The sequence below is a fragment of the Oncorhynchus nerka genome, unplaced genomic scaffold (assembly GCF_034236695.1).
Source record: "Oncorhynchus nerka isolate Pitt River unplaced genomic scaffold, Oner_Uvic_2.0 unplaced_scaffold_1308, whole genome shotgun sequence".
Lineage (NCBI taxonomy): Eukaryota > Metazoa > Chordata > Actinopteri > Salmoniformes > Salmonidae > Oncorhynchus > Oncorhynchus nerka.
This window is the reverse complement of record NW_027040041.1, coordinates 97,410-106,416: the sequence shown is the minus strand read 5'-3', so window position 1 is coordinate 106,416 and position 9,007 is coordinate 97,410. Positions and strand designations below refer to the sequence as shown.

Below are 9,007 nucleotides of genomic sequence, written 5' to 3'. Positions count from 1 at the left end.
GTCGGAGGTTTACACACACCTTAGCCAAATACATTTAAACTCAGTTCACAATTCCCGACATTTAATCCTAGTAAAAATTCTCTGTTTTAGGTCAGTTAGGATCACACACCATTTTAAGTATGTGAAATGTCAGAGTAATAGTAAAGAGGATTATTTCTTTCAGCTTTATTTCTTTCATCACATTCCCAGTGGGTCAGAAGTTCACATACACTCAATTAGTATTTGGTAGCATTGCCTTTAAATTGTTTAACTTGGGTCAAACGTTTTGGGTAGCCTTCACAAGCTTTCCCACAATATGTTGGGTGAATTTTGGCCCATTCCTCCTGACAGAGCTGATGTAACTGAGTCAGGTTTGTAGGCCTCCTTGCTCGCACACCTTTTTTCAGTTCTGCCCACAAATTTTCTATGAGATTAAGGTCAGGGCTTTGTGACGGCTACTCCAATACCTTGACTTTGTTGTCTTTAAGCCATTTGACCACAACTTCGGAAGCAAGATTGTGGTCATTGTCCATTTGGAAGACCCATTTGCGACCAAGCTTTAACTTCCTGACCGATGTCTTGAGATGTTGCTTCAATATATCCACATAATTTTCTTTCCTCATGATGCCAATCCCAGTCCCTCCTGCAGCAAAGCCCCCACACAACATGATGCTGCCACCCCTGTGCTTCACGGTTGGGATGGTGTTCTTCTTGAAAGCCTCCCCCTTTTTCCTCCAAACATAACGATGGTCATTATGGCCAAACAGTTCTATTTTTATTTCATCAGACCAGAGGACATTTCTCCAAAAAGTATGATCTTTGTCCCCATGTGCAGTTGCAAACCATAGTCAGGCTTTTTTATGGCGGTTTTGGAGCAGTGGCTTCTTCCTTGCTGAGCGGCCTTTCAGGTTATGTCAATATTGGACTCGTTTTACTGTGGATATAGATACTTTTCTACCTGTTTCCTCCAGAATCTTCACAAGGTCCTTTGCTGCTGTTCTGGGATTGATTTCCACTTTTCGCACCAAATAACTTTCATCTCTAGGAGTCAGAACGCATCTCCTTCCTGAGCAGTATGATGGCTGCGTGGTCCCATGGTGTTTATACTTGCATACTATTGTTTGTACAAATGAACGTGGTACCTTCAGGCATTTGGAAATTGCTCCCAAGGATGAACCAGACTTGTGGAGGTCTCTACATTTTTTTCGGAGGTCTTGGCTGATTTCTTTTGATTTTCCCATGATGTCAAGCAAAGAGGCACTGAGCTTGAAGGTAGGCCTTGAAATACATCCACAGGTACACTTCTAAAGTCATGACATAATTTTCTGGAATTTTCCAAGCTGTTTAAATGCACAGTCAACTTAGTGTATGTAAACTTCTGTCCCACTGGATTTGTGATACAGTGAATTATAAGTTAAATAATCTGTCTGTAAACAATGTTTGGAACAATGACTTGTGTCATGCACACAGTAGATGTCCTAACCGACTGGCCAAAACTATAGTTTGTTAACAACTAATTTATGGAGTGGTTGAAAAAGGAGTTTTAATGATTCCAACCTAAGTGTATGTAACCTTCCCACTTCAACTGTACATTCCATTTACACACTTACCAAAGTCAGAAGAATGGAAAATGGAGTCTGACGGGGTGGAAGCCTGTAATTGTTGAATGTCATTTTAAATTTTGTTTCTAAATAGTCCATCACCGCTTGAGACTCAAAGAAGTCAGTTGGAAGAAGACGGGCCTCATGAATGTGACCTAAGAAAAAGATGCTGTGAAGCAACTTTTAAAAGACATGAATAATTAATAACATAATTAATGAACAATGTATAACATAACAAGATCAATTAATAATGGTTTGTTCTGGAAACAATTCATTTGTAACCTGATGAAATGTATAGTAAACCAAAAATGTGCTAAATGTGTGAGCATGTATTTTAGGCGTTTGATTCGTGTATTTAATTAGGCGATGTGTACCTTTTTCACGTAATCTTCTATTCTGTCAACTCCCACCCACAGGGGACTATTCCAAAACTTTATAACCTGTCCAATAAATGCTGTTCCTGATGACTTTAAGCTTTCTTCATTTCTTTTCTTCCGTTTCAGATATGTAACTGTTGGTTTCCTAAAAGTGGTATTGTAAAGTTTAATAAAGATCACGTACAGTAAGTAATGATTCTATTTTAAATGCTGTTCAAACCCAATTCAAGCAGCCCTACTCCGTTTGAGCTGTTATCCCATTTCCCCTCATAATGAGAAGGCAAGTTGTGTTTCTTTATTTTACACTGTCTTTGTTCTCTTCAGCACACAAATTGGCATTGTTTGTTAAAGTTGTGCAATTTCACTAGTTAAGCAATTTAACAACTCTGATCAACTACGACACTAGGTAATTAACAATTGAACTTTATTACAATAATTTGAAAAACAGCTTAACACAAATGAAATACTAAATTCTACAGCACAATAACCTAAAAAATGTGCTTTTTACTCTGGATATAAATCTGAATGTTAACTACTTCTGAACACCTTAAAGGGATTGTTCAGCGTAATTACATTTTTAGATAGTTTGTTTTCTTAGCTTGAATGCAATATGTGAATAAGAACTAACTGTAATCCACAATTTGGTTTCAATTAACTAGCCACTGCTAACAAATGACATTTGGCACTACTTTCAAGTCAACCTCTCATGGGTATCGACTACCATGCTAGTCGATACCCATAGACTTTCAGTTGGCGAAACAACCTCTAACTTCCTTCATACTAGATGGACACAGAGACATAAACACTATATCTCCAAGTTCATCTGACTCTGGGGAAGTAGATAAAGGGCCTCATTGCCAAAATGCCTAGTATCCCGTTAAATCATGCCATAATCATTGCAAAATAATGTAAAACCAAGTCATTGAGTGACAATCAATTTAAGAGATGATCTGGACATGACATTTAAAACATACTGAAAGGGGTAAAGGGAGGTCTTTTATTTTTTGGTCCTAAAATGCTTATTAGCATTAGTTGTAACTGGCTAGTTAATGAAATAAAAGTGTAGATTGCAGTCTGCCCTTGTCCATAGACTGCTTTCAAGATAAGGAAACACAACTAACTATTTTAATAATATCTACAATTATCTCACAAATGCAAAAATCATAGCATATATGTATAGATGTATATATTAGTCTATATTTATCTTACACTATCATAAGTGATCACAATTGACACTAACCTTTTTGTAGGTGGTACCTGCCTCTGTAAATAGAAAATGACTTAATGTACAACTTAATGTAATATTAACATGGTATTAATAGTTATAATAAGATGATTCATATTGTAATTTGTATGATTGATTTCTACTTACGGAGCTGCTCATGATTGCCGTGGGTGCTGAAACCAAGCAAAATAATGACTGGGAGTTAAAATGTTTTAGGGCGGGGCACAGAAAAGAGGAGAAGGAAGAAGTAACATCCATACAGATTTTAACATGTTAACTTACTCAGCTGCAGTTATGTTTTTCTGTTGGATATTAAATCAATAGGCAAAATGACATTTTGACGTGGATCCGGAAAGCTAGTAGCTATTTTGTGCATGTTACACCTTCATACCTTAGTGCAGTGCTCACTGACAAGTAGTATTACAGATAGAAATTGTAACCCAGACACGTCACAGGGCTATAAAGCTGAAACATGTCCTTACAACTATGGTAGTGAGAGGAAGTCGAGTTGTGCATGGGAGAGGAGGGAAGTAGGTGAAACTGGGCCCATATTCTGCTAATATTCTCATCGATGAAGCATCTGATCTCAATACATTTTTCTGTTCCCAGAAATATAATTTAATTTTTTTAAATTATAGGGGCGGTGTGAGGTCCAAAAAGGTGGTTTGTTGCCTGAGGGAAACACCATACCATAGAGGGTTACCAGTATGTTAAATGTGCAACCAGAGGGAAAAAACTATAGACCACCTTTACTACACACACAGAGACATCTACAAAGCTCTCACTTGCCCTCCATTTGGCAAATCTGACCATAATTCTATCCTCCTGATTCCTGCTTACAAGCAAAAACTAAAGCAGGAACCACCAGTGACTCGGTCAATAAAAAAGTGGTCAGCTACAGGACTGCTTTGTTAGCACAGACTGGAATATGTTCCCGGATTCTTCCGATGGCATTGAGGAGTACACCACATCAGTCATTGGCTTCATCAATAACTGCATCGATGACGTCGTCCCCATAGTGACTGTACGTACATGTAATGGATGTGAAACGGCTAGCATAGTTAGCGGTGGTGCGCGCTAAATAGTGTTTCAATCGGTGACGTCACTTGCTCTGAGACCTTGAAGTAGTAGTTCCCCTTGCTCTGCAAGGGCTGCGGCTTTTGTGGAGCGATGGGTAACGATGCTTCGTGGGTGTCAGTTGTTGATGTGTGCAGAGGGTCCCTGGTTCACGCCCAGGGACCCTGGGCGAGGGGACGGTCTAAAGTTGTACTGTTACATACATACCCCAACCAGAAGCCATGGTTTACAGGTAACATCCACACTGAGCTAAAGTGTAAAGCTGACGCTTTCAAGGAGCAGGACTCCGGAAGCTTTTAAGAAATCGTGCTATGCCCTCCGACGAACCATCAAACAGGCAAAGCATCAATGCAAACTATTACAGACTACACAGGGAAGCACAGTCGCAAGCTGCCCAGTGACACGAGCCTACCAGATGAGCTAAATGTTCACATAGAGGCAAGAAACACTGAAACATGCATAAGAGCATCAGCAGTTCCGGACGACTGTATGATCAAGCTCTCTGTAGCCTACGTGAGTAAGACCTTTAAACAGGTCAACATTCACAAGGCCGCTGGGCCAGATGGATTACCAGAATGTGTACTCCGAGCATGCTCTGACCAACTGGCAAGTGTCTTCACTGACATTTTCAACCTTTCCCTGATTGAGTACCAACATGTTTCAAGCAGACCACCATAGTCCCCGTGCCCAAGAACACTAAGGTAACCTGCCTAAATGACTACAGTGCTTTGAAAGGCTGGTCATGGCTGGTCATCAACACCATTATTCCAGAAACCCTGGACACCCTCCAATTTGCATACCGCCCCAGCAGATCCACAGATGATGCAATATCTATTGCACTCCACACTGCCCTTTCCCACCTGGACAAAAGGAACACCTATGTGAGAACGCTATTCATTGACTACAACTCAGCGTTCAAGACCATAGTGCCCTCAAAGCTCATCACTAAGGGTCACTAAGCTAAGGACCCTGGGACTAAACACCTCCCTCTGCAACTGGATCCTAGACTTCCTGACTGGCCTCCCCCAGATGATAAGGGTAGGTAACAACACATCCACCACTCTGATCCTCAACACTGGGGCCTCTCAGGGGTGCGTGCTCAGTCCGCCAAGTGTAGGTCCAAAAAGCTTCCAGAATTAGACTGCCAGTCTCATCTCACCTACTGGTACAGGGCTCATATTGAATTTGGAGAGATACCAAGTGGGGAAGATACTGCCATCTGCTGGTGTAAAATTAAAACACGGAGCAGTACAGAGCTGATGGAACTGGGTTTATTCTTAAATAAGAACTGAACAAAAGAAAACAGAGCAAAACGTAACGAAGCGGGGAGGAGCCTACCTGGATTTGGCCAATGAACTCGTTTGTGTTTTCCTTTTGGAGGAATGTTTTGCACCAGACGAAACGTTTTGCAACAGAATCGGCATAATGATTACATCCCTAATGTCCCTGGTGCAAGGTTTACTCGATGGCTGCTGGTTAATGTTGCCCCTGAAATTGTTTTCATAAACTGCTTGTAATGAATAGTTTTATTCACACACGTGGTTAGTCGCTTTGCAACTTGGCCAGATAGTGTCGACCCTTCCTTCTGTCGAAAATAGCAATAATTTCAGTGGATTCTGTAACTCTATATGCCACCCTAAGTTTATTGGCTAGCTAGACACACATGCTGTGATGGAATAGGTTAGGTAGTTTAGTTATAAGTTGCATGACACTACACTACCACTTCCACAATCAATCGTCAGGTGGCAGCACCAACTGGTCAGGCGCTGTGCTCTGCCAGGAATCCTTGATTATGCACATGTGCAGGTGATCAATCAGTGTGCCAGTTCTCAGAGTTGTGAGGCTGCTGGAGTTTGAGGTACATGTGGGCCTTTGGTTTTAGATTGAATGTTTTGGTTTTGGGCTTTTTGTAGTACATTTTTTGTGTGGTGCCCAAAATGATTGGATCCTTTGATAAAGATGAGCAAAAAATACTGTATAAAAACAAATACAAATACTGAGCTATATTGTATGCTCAACATTTTTAAAAACAAAAAGATTTTATATTAACAAATTTGCTCAGAGAAAGAGATGTTGTTAAACAAGTAAGAAAACAAATCTCAAAAGGACAGCAATGATTGGATCCCCTGTTTTCAATACTCCAGCACCCTCCCCATGCTAGGATAACAACGTTGAGCCTTTTTCTAGAATGTTTTATGAGATTGAAGAACACATCGGGAGGGATCTTAAACCATTCCTCCATTCAGAATCGTTAACAGATCCTTGATATCATTTGTCTGTACTTTGTCTGCACTCTTCAATTCAGACCACAGGTTTTCAATGAGGTTCAAGTCCGGAGACTGAGATGTCTATTGCAAAATGTAGATTTTATGGTCAGTTAACTATTTCCTTTGTGGATTTGGATGTGTGCTTGGGGTTATTGTCTTGCTGGAAGATCCACTTGTAACAGTTTGCCGAATGGTAAAAAATATTATTATAGGCCTGCTGCTTAATTGTATTAATTCTTCTGAATGCAACACTCTACATCCAAATGTCAAAAAATATTTTTATATATTTTTTAATATTCAATGCAATTTTGACTATTTCCTGGTGAGCTATTGCCCCACTTGCAAACAAGGTTTCTACAGTAGTTTCCTGGTTAAATAAAGGTTAAATTAATAAAATGATGCGCAGTAAAACTCTTGAGGATGACCAGAAAGAGCCATCTTCGTACTGCCATTTTAGTGTTCTGTGGATCCATGGTTGGTCTACATTTGTATATTTTATTTTTTAATAGAAAAATCAACTTACATTGCTACATCAAACATGATTTTTTATTTATTTAACTAGGCAAGTCAGTTAAGAACAAAGTCTTATTTCCAATGACAGCCTAGGAACAGTGGGTTAACTGCCTGTTCAGGGGCAGAACGACAATTTGTACCTTGTCAGCTCAGGGGTTTGAACTTGCAACGCTCTAACCACTAGGCTACCCTGCCGCCCCATGTCTAACAAAACAAAACACAGGTATTAACAAGAAAATACTCAGACATACAAAAAATACAAGAAAACACAGATATGATCAATATCCACAAATGTGGATATCATAGAATTACATGGATATATCTCATGTAATATTTTAAAGTGCACTTCCTTAATTAACTTAGTTTGTTATACAATATTTGTAAGGCCTTAACCATTCATTTTCCCAGACAATGTCAGGAATAAGCATGTTCCAGAAAAATTTTCCTCTCAGAAAAGCTTAGGTCAATTTAGGTCTATATTCTCTTGAAATGGAGATGTCACTGAAATTGCTGGAGCCGGTGAGTTGTCAAGAGAGCGGGAATAAAACGCAAGATGCAGCTCTACTGCCCTCTAGTGTTCAATATTCTTCATCTGAAGGAAAGGTGGAGGGAGCGGAACCATAAATAATGTAGTACACGTGCAGTATGTGACTGATGCTCCACTCCACGCTCCAAGTGATGTGAATGGACACCTACTGATTCGTCTTTTTCTACCGAATATACATTTTAGTCAGTTGGTTGCACAAATTCCATTATACTTTTCAGCGGACTAAACATTCTAGAACAGGTAAATGCCCGTTTTTGCTAACATGACATTTCAACCAGCCTGAGCTACAGATAATCAATAAAGTTATCGATTAAGATGAAGCAAAACGGAAGGGAAATGATTTGTATTGGAAAATGTTTTCAGGAACTGAATGTCCGCTTGAGGTCTCACTTTTGAGAGAGAGCGAGAGAGCGAGAAAGAGAGAGAGAAAGGGAGATAGAGAACACTGGTGTATAGAGAGCAGGAACTGGGAGTAAGAGTAGGGTGGAATTTACACGGAATATTCAGCTGTACATTTCGTTGGATATATATGTTTTCATAATAATTATTGCGACGTGGACACTGTTTCTCTTGTCTCAGATGTGATCGTGTTTCCATCATATCACTGCCCCCGGTGTCCAGTGAGTGACAACTACAGTGGATATTATTTAACTCCGCTAGATAGAACTGCCGTCAGGCAGCCTTCACTTTCGAGGTTTTGCAGTCGATCAATTAATTTAATTGGAAAATACATTCCCAACATGGCTACGGATCAAGAAAAGAATAAACAGCTTATGATAAAGCTGTTGGAGAGACCGGGGAACGGGAGCTGTGTGGATTGCGGAGCTGCAGGTACAGTCTAGGCTACTATGGTCGCATCAATGTCTCAAGTATGTCAGGTCAGGTGGCGCGCGCGATCCTCCAGACAGGTAGGCTATGAACAAGGTCGTTGCGTTTCATCACGCAAGCAGCGCTACACTCTCGCATTAGACAATGGATAGTTAATCACAGGCCATATACCCATATACCATCAAGTTGCGGGTAGGTCAATATAGGAATAATCTGTCTTGATGGTGTACATGTGTTTTGATTTGGGTGATTGGAGACTCTAGCGATCATGTTCACTGCACAGCCTGGTCTCAGAGGATTTCGTATTATTCTGTATGTAAATCCGAGATGCTGTCATGCAAGTACAGTAGGCTACTGTAGTGCTCAGTTGTTTTCAGTTATCAGAGTTTTCAGTGTCTGTTTACACTCTAGTGAAGTCAAACTGGGGTCATTGCATAACAATAGAGTGAAATCTGGTGAAGATTTAAATGTTTGTATCAGAGAGAGAGAGAGATTGAGATCGAGAGAGAGCAAGAGACTGGAACCTTGAACGAGTGACAGGCAGACAGACAGACAGGCTGACTGACAGAATAACATCATATTTTGGGATTTAG

The 9,007-nt window shown here is 40.2% G+C and overlaps 1 long non-coding RNA gene and 1 pseudogene across 2 annotated transcripts; one reads left to right on the top strand and one right to left on the bottom strand.

The window, feature by feature from the left end:
* Positions 1 to 719: 719 nt before the first annotated feature.
* Positions 720 to 3,407, bottom strand: LOC135568953 (uncharacterized). Of its 2 annotated transcripts, XR_010462770.1 has the most exons (4): positions 3,330 to 3,401; positions 3,198 to 3,220; positions 1,955 to 2,102; positions 720 to 1,760 (listed from the first exon to the last, which is right to left on the bottom strand). It is a non-coding gene; the product is annotated as an uncharacterized LOC135568953 (long non-coding RNA). The 2 variants fall into 2 exon arrangements; XR_010462771.1 differs by lacking the exon at positions 3,198 to 3,220 and having other exon boundaries at positions 3,330 to 3,407.
* A 4,605-nt stretch (positions 3,408 to 8,012) lies between these two features.
* Positions 8,013 to 9,007, top strand: part of LOC135568952 (arf-GAP with dual PH domain-containing protein 1-like) — a 66,237-nt pseudogene continuing 65,242 nt past the window's right edge.